A 12,884-nucleotide genomic window follows, 5' to 3' on the forward strand; every position below is an offset into this window, starting at 1 on the left:
CAGACTAGTGTTGTATAGCTCAACTCTATCAATGCATTTATTTCCTTCCATCATAACTTTACATGACAAAAATTAAAGTATTGTGTAAACAGAGAATTAGCAGAAGTTAATATTTTTCTCAAGTTCCAAACCATAACTCCCCCCCCAAAAAAACTAGCTGATATTAAATATATCAGTCCCAGGATGCAACCGCCACATTGCTGGATGATAAAAATCATCGTAAACCAGAAGTAATCAATCTTAATCTGCGTTTATCTTTCTTAGAAGTTTTATTGTCCATTCTGTCGAATAGGTGAAACATGATAACTCCAATGTGTAAATGCATGTATAATGCCACAGCCTTCAATACATGTAAAGGGAAACAACGGTTCCTGTGGACTCATAAAAAATTATTCAAGCAATAGAATTTGCACAATCGCAATAAAAAGAGGGTAGAAAAATGTCAGAGGGCAAGGAACCACCAACACATTTGTACACATTTGTACAATTATGACTTACAACAGACTTATTATATGCATTGTTTAAATTTACAATAGAACAGATATTTGTGCACTGTATCCCAAAGTGAAAAATGGAACCTAATCGTAAGTGACAGGGTGTATATTTATATACAAGGTTTCCATTAATCATTAATCTTACATGAACCCCACCTCGGGTACAGCTAGGGGAGAACCTGGGGGTCCCTACTATATAGCAATAATGTAGATTATCACTTTTCAAGTGCCCCTTCCACCAAAGCTGAGTTTGGGCACAATTTACATTTACAAACAGTGCTGCAGAGCAGGACTGGTTTTAAAATTACCTCAAGCAGTCAGGAGTGCAGACATGCACGTGCAGCAAAGACTACTGGCCTCTAAGCGTCCATGTCCTATCATGTACTAGGGTCTTATAGGCAGTTTAAATCCCCCTGCCCCATTATCTACTAGGGATTTATAGGGTAGGTCATGCCAAGTATAGGTATACCCTAACACATAGCATGTGTTTTAAACATGGCACTGGCCTGGGCTTGTCTACAGAGCCCAGGGCACAGTCAGAGTCCATTACCACCAGTATCCTTCAGAAAAAAATGGGGTTGCACACAGGATGACTTTCCAACAAGGATGAAATCCAAGTGATTCAAAGACAGAGTTGAACACAATTCTAGGCGCAAGTAGGTTCTGGAGACACTTAAAGAGAAAGGTGTGACAGTGCAATTCAGCAAATGTATTATTGCTCAGGAAGAGGTTATGTATCTAGGTTACAGCATTAGAAAGGATGGTATGAAGCCAAAACAAGAGTTGGTTGAGGCTATAACAAAACACTGAGTCCTTCAGGAAAAGATGAGGTTCGGGCCTTTAAAATATTACTTAAATTGTATTAAGAATTTTTCAGAAAAGACATACCACATTTGGCAATTGCTTTAAATCAAATTAAAATTTGTGTGAACTAATGATTGTCAAGAAGCTTTTATTAGTTTGTACGATGAAATTTGCAATGCACCATTTCTTAAAGGTTTTGCTCCCAAATGCAAGATTGTGACCACTGATGCAACATATAAAGTGCTGGGTGAACTGCTGTCACAGTGTAATGAGGAACGTGATGAATGGGTTATTGCATTTGCTTCACATTCTTTCTCATCAGCAAAAGAAAGATATTTAGTGATCAAGTGTGACACATTGGCATGTGCTTGGGCCTTAAATCACTTTCACCAATATGAAATTAGACGAATAATGATGGCCAGTGGTAGGTAGGTAGAGAGTGTGTGCAATAGTGCTGCTTGGAACTGTATTTTCAGCACCATTATCCACTTTGCAATTGTTGTTGAAGAAATGTATGAGGTGGTATCATCGATCTCGAATATTGATTGTAGGTATTGAAAGCAATTCAATTCTTTCTTCTTTTAATTACCTTAATTTTGATCATGCTTCCTTTTTATGCAATGTTTGGTTATTTTGCTATTTGTGAAAAAGGGAAGAAGAGTGATGTATCATAATGTGAGGCCCACTATGGGTCTGAAGGCATTGGACTCATTCCACTGAGGTCATGGGATTCTGTGGGACAGACTCAGTTGTTGATCGGTGAGGGAGGAGACCTTCTTATCTCCTTTGGTCTCAGAATTAAGTATTCATTTAAACTGTTACCTGCCTGGAGCATTCTATTTAAACACTCGTCTCCAGTATATTGAGGACAAGGTACCAATTAATAGTATTTTTAAAACTGTTTGAATGACTCAGGGGGAAGCACTACCTTAATGTATCTGTTTATTAACCAGGTTCCATCTCTGAATAAGGCTTTGGCTTGTCCTATTTTACTGAAGAGAAGTGAAGGAGAGGGTGGATGGGAGAAAGTCGTAAGGTCATGTTTGGGGGGGAAAATGATTGTGCGTGTTATGAGTGTTAGTAAATCGGGGTGGGTCTGGAGGACTGAGTTAAAGACGGATTCTGAGCAAGACCGAAAGGACAGGGTGGGCAGGAGAATCATGAAAGATCAGGGAGAGAATGTGACAGACAGTGGACAGAATTTTAAAAAAGAATGCAGGGGAATATCTGGCTGCAGCAAACAGAAAAAAAGCTTACCTCACAGATAGTTGCCAAAAGGATACAGAGCAGGGAGAGGGGAGAGAAGAGGGGGCTTGTGCGATTCGCTTGCGGGAGCGAGCGGCTGGCACCGAGATAATTGATAACATATGGCGCCAGCTGCTCGCTCCAACAAGTGAATCTCCGGACGTGCACGCGTTGCCATTGATGGCAATTGAACGCGTGCACGTTTTTAGCTGAAAAGCCGAAGCCATTCTAAAAGCTCTTTTTGCCTATGCAGCGCATGCGCACTGCGTAGGCGAGATCTAAAAAAACGACAACCTGATCACATCTGCCATACGTCCTTAAATACTCACAAACCAACAACAACTAAAACGTCTCGGCCAGAAATACGGGCCATAGAAACAAAAGTTACACGTAGTCTTCAGTGATACGAGAAAAGAGCATCACTCTCAAAATGGAATATTACAACTTTATCAAAAAACAAATAAACAAACAAAGAGTCAAAGCAAAAAATGATAACAATTAACGCACTACTAAACACATTATAATCAAAGTACTGCTCGAAATATTTATAAAAAATACAATGGACAGATCGCGCTGGTTTTCGCATTGCAATCAATGACAGTACTGAATAATATCATGTTGGCCATTAATGAGTGCTAACATCTTCAAGGTACCATGCTTAATTAATGAATTCAATAAAAAGCATGCATAAAGGAACCAAATAGACTAAAAAACCAGACTGAAAGTCATAAATGAGGAATACAACACAAAGGGGAAAGTTCAGTCCTTCAAAAAAAGTGTCGTTAAAATAGAAGATATAAGTAATAAAGACTGCCTTACTTTAACCTCCCAAGTGGCCATCTAGCTAAGGCCATAAGGGCAAAATTTACCCATGCCATCAATTGGTTACTCTTGGTACCAGAACATTTCGTACAACAATCAGTAATATATCCGAACCAAGGCACATAGGCCAAAATAAATCAGTGAACTCCAAAGGAGACAGGTTTATCCTTCACGACATATATCAATGTAAAAATCAATTATACTAACTGGCTTACTTGGAACTCCCAAATGGGCACCAAGCTCAGACCAGAAAGGTATATGTACCTGTATCTTCAATTGTTAACTCTTAGGGCCAGAAAAATTCGTAATACCATCACTAACATATCCAGACCAAGGCGCATAAACAGAAAACAAATAAGAAAAAGACATCAGAGAACAGGAAAGGAAAAATGTTGTATGCCAATAACAATAAGCCATGTTATGACATTGAAAAATGTAGAGATCTGTAAAAATTTAACCCAAAGAGTTCTCTATTATTTTGTATAAATACAGAAATAGGCCATGAGGAACATCATGGTAATTATACTCCACAGAGTGCGTGATAATATATCAGTTCTCTTGATGCAAACCAAGCACAATTCAACATAAATAGTGATGCAGTTCATTATCCTGCTTTAAACCTTCAGACACCGACCTTAGATTATAAATCCATTCTGCCTCTAGTTTGCGCAAGGAATGCTCCCTGTCCCCTCCTCCGAGATGCACAGGAGCCACATCAATCCCATGAAACCTAAAGTTTGCCCTATTTATGCCAGAAGTAAATTCATGTGGTACTAATGAGTATGCCATTGGTGCATGCTCTACGATGCTCCATAATGCGTAGTTTCAGTAGGCAAATTGTACTACCTACCTATATTTTTTCACATACGCATTTGATTACATGTATAGCATAAGTGGTTTGACAACTGATATACTGTCTAATCTTGTACTTTTTGGGCATTGTAGTCAAACTCATTGGTTTTGAGTTCCAGGTGGCAAATTTTGCAGTTACTGCAAGGGAAGAAACCCGTAGGTCTTTGAAGCCATTGATCAGTCGGCTTCTTTTTCTTCAATGTATAGCTCAGACAGATCATGTCCTTATTAGTCCAGCTCCTCCTGTACGTGATACTGGGTTTATCTCTTATCAAATGGTTTACACCCGGGACATTCTTTAAAAGTGACGCAATGCCTTGTGCATGGGCTCCCCCGTTTCTTTGTTGTTTCTTTCCCTGCGTTCAACTTGGCTTTAGACGTTGTCTTCTTTTCTTTGGGTGTCCCCGGGATGCTTAAGTGAATGCACGATCAATTTTCTGATGTTCCGATCTGAAAAGCTTTTATTAGCAAAGCCATGCTAGGCCTATTACTGTCATGATGATTTTTTCAGAGATTTGTGGTCAGGAGAAGTTAAGATCGCTTTAATTGGTAGCTTTTGATATTAGATGTATTACCACATGAAATTGAGAACCCAGTTTTCTCTTTCTTTTTCTTTTTCTATTCCCAGGCATGATTTGCCATTTTAGGCATTACATCATTAGGCATTGCTCTCTTTCTCTTGCTTTATCTTCAGGTGCACACGATTTGGTGGATAATCTTCACCATGGAGTGACAGTCATATTTGGACTTGCACGTTTATCATAGATAATTGGCTTCAACACTACGGGTCTTATGAATATTTATCTATTGCCTATTGGTTTCTTAATTGACTCATCTCTCGGCTTAGATTATTACAATTTTCAGCGCTAACAGGTAGGCAACACACTGATGTTGTTGGATATCATGACCAATGTGTTCCATTCTTTTCCAGATGCCAGCAATTGCACATGTACTGAGAAGTGCCCTTGGCTAAGGTCACTTTTGTGATTGTTTTTGATGTTTTACAATCAATTATTTCCTTGTCAATATACACCATGGTCACCTTTTATTGTCCTATTCTCCGCTTGGTGTCATTCTTTTCCTTTTTTTGAGTCACAGGGGTTGAGTGTTTGTTGCTAGTGCAGACCATAGGCAGGTCAGGCTGATAGGTTTCCGGTATGAACATGTATTTCTTTCATCAACTTTTTACGTCACTTTTTCTGTTTCTGAAACACCTTGGGATACTTTCTGTCTCTTGTCAATATTATTACAAAGGGATTTTATGTGTCACTACAGGCATGCAACTAAACGTATCTCTTTATACTTTCTCTAATATTAGACCCTTCGAGAAAGTTCTGTTACAATAATATGTTATCCCAATGAGTATTCTCTGGATTATTGTATTTGTAAAATTTGGATACTCAGTATCTTGTGTACATTACATTCATTTTTTGACTTTGGTTAGTCTAAATAGGCTGCATTTTCTGATTTACAGAAATTGGGATGTTTTCTACCTTTGGTTTTTCTGTTTCTTTTGGGTGTGGTTTTAAAGTGCCTTCACTTATGAACGTCTGTGGTCTTCGTTGTATATAGAGGTTAATATTGTATTGAACCATTATGGACTTTCTTTGTATAAAGATGTGTATATATATGTTTTGTTAGTCTTGTACAGTTTGTTTTCAATGTGTATGTATTATTTTTTTAACTTACAGCCCTGATGAAGTCCAATGTTAAGTGGACGAAACGCATTGGCTGATGGTTTTTAAGAATGGAATAAACCTCAATAAAGAAGAGATTAACATATATATATATTGTAGTGACAGAAGATTTATATTTAATTGTGATAATGTGACATCTGTTTCCTATCTTATATATATATGTCTGTTTGCCCGTGGTGCAACTCTGACTATGCTTTTTTAACAATACAGAAGTAGTTGTCTCCCAGTTGTCAGGGAAATATTTCTAGTCAAAAACAATATTGGTCTTGAAAGAAGTATTGACCAACAACAATGCAGGATACAGTCCCCATGTGTGGACATCTTTTCAGTAATTCATTCACAGCCAATCTCCGTCTAGCACCTCAATCTGTAGTGTATGCCGGAAAAAAAGAATCCCATTTTGAATGTGCAGATTGTGTCCTGCATATTAGTAGGAGTACGCATGAGTCACAGGACGTAGGATCCACAACCAGTGTTGGCTTGTCTAGTACACAGCTCATTGTGTAAGATAAGCTGCCAGCAAGGGTGAGGATGCTGGGGTGGTGGCTCAATCTATGCCTCAAAAGCACAAGTGACATAGTCATCCTGAAACAAGGAAATATGGGTACATCTTGTGAGGATGAAAGACATGTGCAGAATTAAGTCCACTTTGCCAACATTTGTCACTGAAACAATGTCCAATAATCTATTGAAACATCAAGGAGACTTTCAACAAACACATATTTCCATCAGGACATAAGTCAGTATTTAATGTGTACAAAATATATTGTATTGTCAGAAGATGTATATTCAATTGTGATACTGTGACATCTGTTTCCTATCTTATATATATATGTCTGTTTGTCGGTGGTGCAGCTCCGGTTCTACTTTTTTGTTTCACATCCCTCTCTGAAGGGAGGCGCCTTTGGACAGGGGGCACATTCTCAAGAAATGCACACAAGATTGTTTAACAACTCTGGAAGTAAAATATTTCAGTGATCTTCGGTACAGGTGCTGCACATGTGTTTTTGGTCCACTGTCCATATCTAAAGTATCTCACTTCTGTGTTGTTGCAGTTGGAGACACTGAACGCAGTATTGAGTGGCTGTGTCTGTTGTCAAGTGTGTCATCTGTGCTGATATCCTCTGTGCTTTATTGTACCCAGATGCATCACAATGCCATACTTTTGTTAGTACATTGGAGTTGTAATGTCCTGCGATGTTTCTGTGTGTGCTGTTGTGGACTTATTTATTCACTTTGTGATACACACATATGTGTGTTTGTTGCAATTCCCGGTCCTGCGTCAAATGTGTAATTCCCCTAATATTCAGTGCTAACTGTACCTACCTAATGATGACATTCCCTCATTATACATAAACAACCTGCTATTGACCCATGTGTGGATTATGATCACAATGATACTCACGGCCTCAGAAAGTAATTTGCACACAATCTGAGATCATCTCTTGAACCTGGACTCTGTGATTTTACTGGTAAAAGGTTTTGTAGTAAATTGAACACTGCTGCTAAAAAAGGGTGTGGTATGTTGTTCAGACTGTCCAGTTGTGACTTGCCTCCCTGCAAGGACCCTACATTCAACGTAAGCTCCCTGCAGCTGCCATGACCTGAAAGTGATGTTTGTGTGGTCCAGATGACACTACCTCTGTCAAAGCATGTAAGGCAGTGCACCAAGGTGGTTATGCCCCAAAGGTTGTCCTCCAGCCTCTATTTACAGACCAGCTGGTGATCCATGGAAATCGTGGCCTAATGTTGCAGCGGGCTAGTGGGGACTTTAGTGGGTAAGTCAATTGGTGTGGTATAGGAAGGCCCACCAAACCATGACTCACAGCTGACCCTGGTGAAGCAGCCTATTGACCAATGCGCAAATGCCATCATGGCAATTCCAAGGGTATGCTGAACACTTTTAGATTGGGTGTCAACACCGATGGGGGTCTATAGGCTTCAGTCCCCCATCATGTGTGTCATCCCAGGCTAAGACAGCTTCCCCACACACACATACAGTCCTTGATATGTGGTAGCTGGTTCGTCAGTCTTGTTTACTTATCAGTCCCCGTATTTGACAGGTTTGTGAGAGACGATTTAGCAGATGATGAATCTTTGTTTGTTTGTTGAGGGTCCCTGGAGCACTTGCATCTACACTCTACCCATTCATCAATGTTGCTAGTTACTTTTGCTGCAACAATGTGGGAATGCCTTTCATTGAAAAAATACCTTTGTGATTGTTTATGTTGAAATTCCTGCAGCATGTACTCCACATGTAGTGATTTAGGAACTGGGTTTGATAATAAGTCACATTATTCATCTAAACATTTCTGGAGTTAATTCCCCACTCCACCCCACCCCAGATATGCATCCACACTTATACATTTACACATATGGGGTTATTTCCTCCAACCCCAGAAATGCATCTACATGTATGGTGGTATTTACCCCAACCCCAGATATGTATCTACATGTATGGGGGTATTTCCCCCCCAACCCCAGATATACATCTACCTGTATGGTGTATTTCCCCTCAACCCCAGATATGCATCTACACGTATGGGGTTATTTCAAACCCAACAACAGAGTTGCTTCTACATTGCTGTGTCTATTTGCCCATGCCCCTTATTGACTCTACATTGCAGTTGGTATTTGCCCCCCAATTGACTCTGCATTGCTGTAGGTATTTGCCACCCCCAATGTTGACTCTACATTGCTGTAGGTATTTGCCACCCCATTATTGACTCTACATTGCTGTTGGTATTTGCCACCCCATGTTGATTCTACATTGCTGTTATATTTGCCCCCCAGTGACTCTACATTGCTGTTGGTATTTGCCACCCCCTTATTGACTCTACATTGCTGTTGGTATTTGCCACCCCATGTTGACTCTACATGCTGTTGTATTTGCCACCCAGTGACTCTACATTACTGTTGGTATTTTCCACCCCCCTTGTTGACTCTACATTGCTGTAGGTATTTGCCACCCCCTGTTGATTCTACATTGCTGTGGGTATTTGCCACCCCCGTTGACTCTACATTGCTGTTGGTATTTCCCACCCCCTGTTGACTCTGGATTGCTGTTGGTATTTTCCACCCCCCCTGTTGACTCTACATTGCTGTTGGTATTTGCTACCCCCCAATTGATTCTACATTGCTTTTGGTATTTGACACACCCCCTGTTAACTCTACATTGCTGTTGCTATTTGCCACCCCCCTATTGACTCTACATTGCTGTAGGTATTTGCCACCCCCATTGACTCTACATTGCTGTTGGTATTTGCCACTCCTTATTGACCCTACATTGCTGTGGGTATTTGACGCCCACCCCTGTTAACTCTACATTGCTGTTTGTATTTGCCACTCCCTGTTCACTCTACATTGCTGTTGGTATTTGCCACCCCCTGTTGACTCTACATTGCTGTCGGTATTTGCCCCTCAACCACAAATTTGACACTGCAATGCAAGTAGTATTCACCCGTTTTGGCTGTAGTTGTGCCCCTGCTTTCTGTTGTATTGTCTTTCCCTGGGTACTCACGTTATTCTGTATGTGTCGGACTTACCTTCTACAACGAACGCATCGTTACGGTTGTAGTAGTGCTCCAAGTGGTAGTTTATGGGGACGACATGCATGATTGGATTCATGGCTGCACATCTCATTCGCAGGAATCGTGTTGTGGCATGAATAGGACCTGAAATACTCCCCTCCCGGCTGCTCTGACGTGCTGGTTGTAGCAACGGATCCGGCACATGGGAAGTACGCATCGTACTTCGGAATCAGACTTGGAAATGCCTCCCATCGACTCCTTTCTGCGTTTCCGGGGACTTATCGTTTGAACAATGTGGACAGAATCGGAGTGACCATGTTGTCCTGTAAGTAAAGAGTTTTGTGCATCGTACTGCGTCATTTGGTTTAACCGGCTCCCAGTAATAGTCGGTTGTGCTGTTCACCTCCGGAATCAGCCCCATAGTGTACTACCTTGTATTTACTATTGTTTTTAAATATATTTAATTGTTTATGAAACAGGCTACTGAAATTACTGAGAAATTAAGGCGTGCAACTTGAAATTTTTTTTATTTTTATAAAAAGGTAATAAAAAAAATGGTACTTGCTAGATGCTAGCCTAGTACTCTGTAATAGTTTTAAAAAATATATAGAAAACCATCAATTAATTTTCCTAATTCTTAACACTCTTATAAAGTGGTAAAAGGTAGAGAATAATAAGAAAACCTACTACTTACCTATATTTAAGGCCCTAACCCAGAACACAAGTAAAGCGTATTAAAAAAATATATATGCCTGCATTTTCACATTGTAACAACAGACATTAGCTAATTAAATACTGCCTTGTCATCTTCCTGTAGTATACCGTGGCATACTGTATAACTACGGGCCATGTGTATTGTATTGTATTACCCTTGCATCACGCATAGTCTTACATGGGCAACGCAATATTTACGTCACTTTTCTAAAGCAACACAACGCCACTGTTGTTGGCCCTGCTTTCCTTTGTAAATCTAGGGAAACGCAAGGCAGTGCAAATCATAGTTTTGTATTAACCTGTGTTAATCTGCACACCATACTGTAAATTCCTGACAAATGTAATCTAAATCAGTACACCACTCCACTGTACGCCACTCCACTCTTGCTACTTCACTGTATGCTACTCCAATCTTTGACACTCCACTCTATATAACTCCACTGTAATGCTACTCCACTCTAAACGATTCCACTGTATTCTACTCCACTGTACGCCACTCCACTCTTCCCCTATTCCATTGCAGGCAACTGCACTGCTTGTCACTCCACTGAATGCTATTTCACTCTACCCCACTCCACTGTACACCACTCCAGTGTACGTGGCTCCACTGTACGCAACTCCACGCTATGCTACTTCACTCTGCACTATTCCACTGTGTGCCAATGTGTGCCACTTAACTCTGCAACATTCCACTCTACACTATTAAACTATATTCAAAGTTACTCTACTCTATTCCATCGTATGCCACTTCCTAATCCAGTGTACACCACTCCAATTTAGGCTCTTCCACTATAAGCCTCTCCACTATACACCACTCCACTCTGTCACTCACCTGTAAACCACTCCACTTTCCGCCAATGTACTGTACGCTATTCCACTGTATGCAACTTCACCCTACACTGCTCCACTCTATGCTGTTTCACTCTACCGCACACTACTGTACAACACTGTAGTGTATGTCACTACACTGTACACCACTCCAGTATACACTACACCACTGTACATTATTCCACTCTACACCACTGTACTGTATGCCACTTCACTCTATGCTATTTCACTGTATGCTTTACTCCACTCTGTGCTATACCATGACTCTGTCCTACACTTCACGGCACTGTCCTATACGAGATACCATACAAGTATATGACATTTTAGTCCACTCTACACTATGCCACTCCACTCCACTGTCTGGAGGTTTACCCCACTCTATGCTACTGTAGGACACTCCAATGTACACCGCTCCACTCTACGGACTCTACTCTACTCTATAAAAGTGGCCTCTAAAACACTCTACTAGACTGTACAGCACTGTATGACCCGGTACTATACTGTATGTCCCTACAATCCACTATAAAACACTCTACTCCACTCTATACCACTATACAACTCTCTACTTAACTCTATGCCACTTTACGACCACCCCACTCTATCACACTCTACAACACTGTACTGTATGCCACTTTACAATTCCTAATATTTGCATAGTTTAAGTTGGGTCTCGCACATGTACCGTTTCATATCCAAAGGAACGTCGCATACTCATAAGCTGGTTATCAAGTTTTATTTAGCTTGCTGTAGGAAGGTGGATATCTGACTATGGTTACCCCCAACTTTTTGCCTAGTGTCTAGCTGGTTTTTCGACTTAGTTGGCCTGAGATCCTGCCATTCAGGGTCTCAGGCTGTCTGCTCTCTCTTTAAAATGGACTCCATGTACCCTAGGTGCATAACCCATTTGGATAGGATCACCTTATTGGCCCCTGTACAGTGTACCCTAGGTACCCAGGGCATAGGTGTACCCTAGGCCTACCAGGGGCTGCAGCATGTATTATGCCACCCCTGGCCTGGCCTTCCATTCTGACACAACTGGCTGATCACTCAGCTGGGGCAAGGTCGTGTAATCACCCCTTGCTTAGGTGTAGTATTCCTATACCTAACTTACATATAGACACATGTGTACCTATCAGTCACTCCTATGGCAGGCCTTGACAATCCTGGAGGCAGAGTGCTTGGTAACATGTGAGATGGTGCTCTAGCATGAGCTGAGCCTGTCTGCAGCTTTCGGAACCTTATCCTTATAGCTGTTCTATGATATAGCCTACCATATACTCTTAAAGTGCCTTATAATCTTAGACGGTTATGGTAACTATGGTTTGGCTTTATCGAAACATGTCGTGTAAGGTGTCTAACACTGTGGAATAATACCCCCATGCCATTTCTGGACATGAGAATATTATTCCCCCCTTCTAGAGGGAAAGACATGTTAAAATCATACTTCAACTGTTAGCCTCTGACCAAAGCCTCAGCATCACAAAATGGATGCTGCTGCCACGACACAAGTCTGACCTCCTGCAGCTGGGAGTGATCCCAGCCAGGGAGGCCTGGACAATAGGTTTCCTGCTTGGGGAGGTGCTAGCACCTCCCCAGACAGCCTTTAGTGTATTGGGGCAGGGTGGGCTGAAAGGAATGAGACATGCCTGGGGCACACAAGGTGTTCCTTGCATAGTCCAGTTCAAACCGGCGCTGGGGCACTCCAGCCCCAGCTCTGGCGCGAAACTGGACAAAGGGAAGTGGGTGTAACCACCCCCTCCCAGGTCCCACCCATAAGGCGTGACCTAGCAGGTATCCCAGCCCCCCAGAGTAGTATAAGATTGGGAGTTGGGCCTCAAGACTTTAGATTATCCTGAACCTGCAAAACTGAACAGAAACTCTGGACCTTCGACATTCGA

The sequence above is a fragment of the Triturus cristatus genome, chromosome 9 (genome assembly GCF_964204655.1).
Source record: "Triturus cristatus chromosome 9, aTriCri1.1, whole genome shotgun sequence".
In the NCBI taxonomy this organism is placed as follows: Eukaryota; Metazoa; Chordata; class Amphibia; order Caudata; family Salamandridae; genus Triturus; species Triturus cristatus.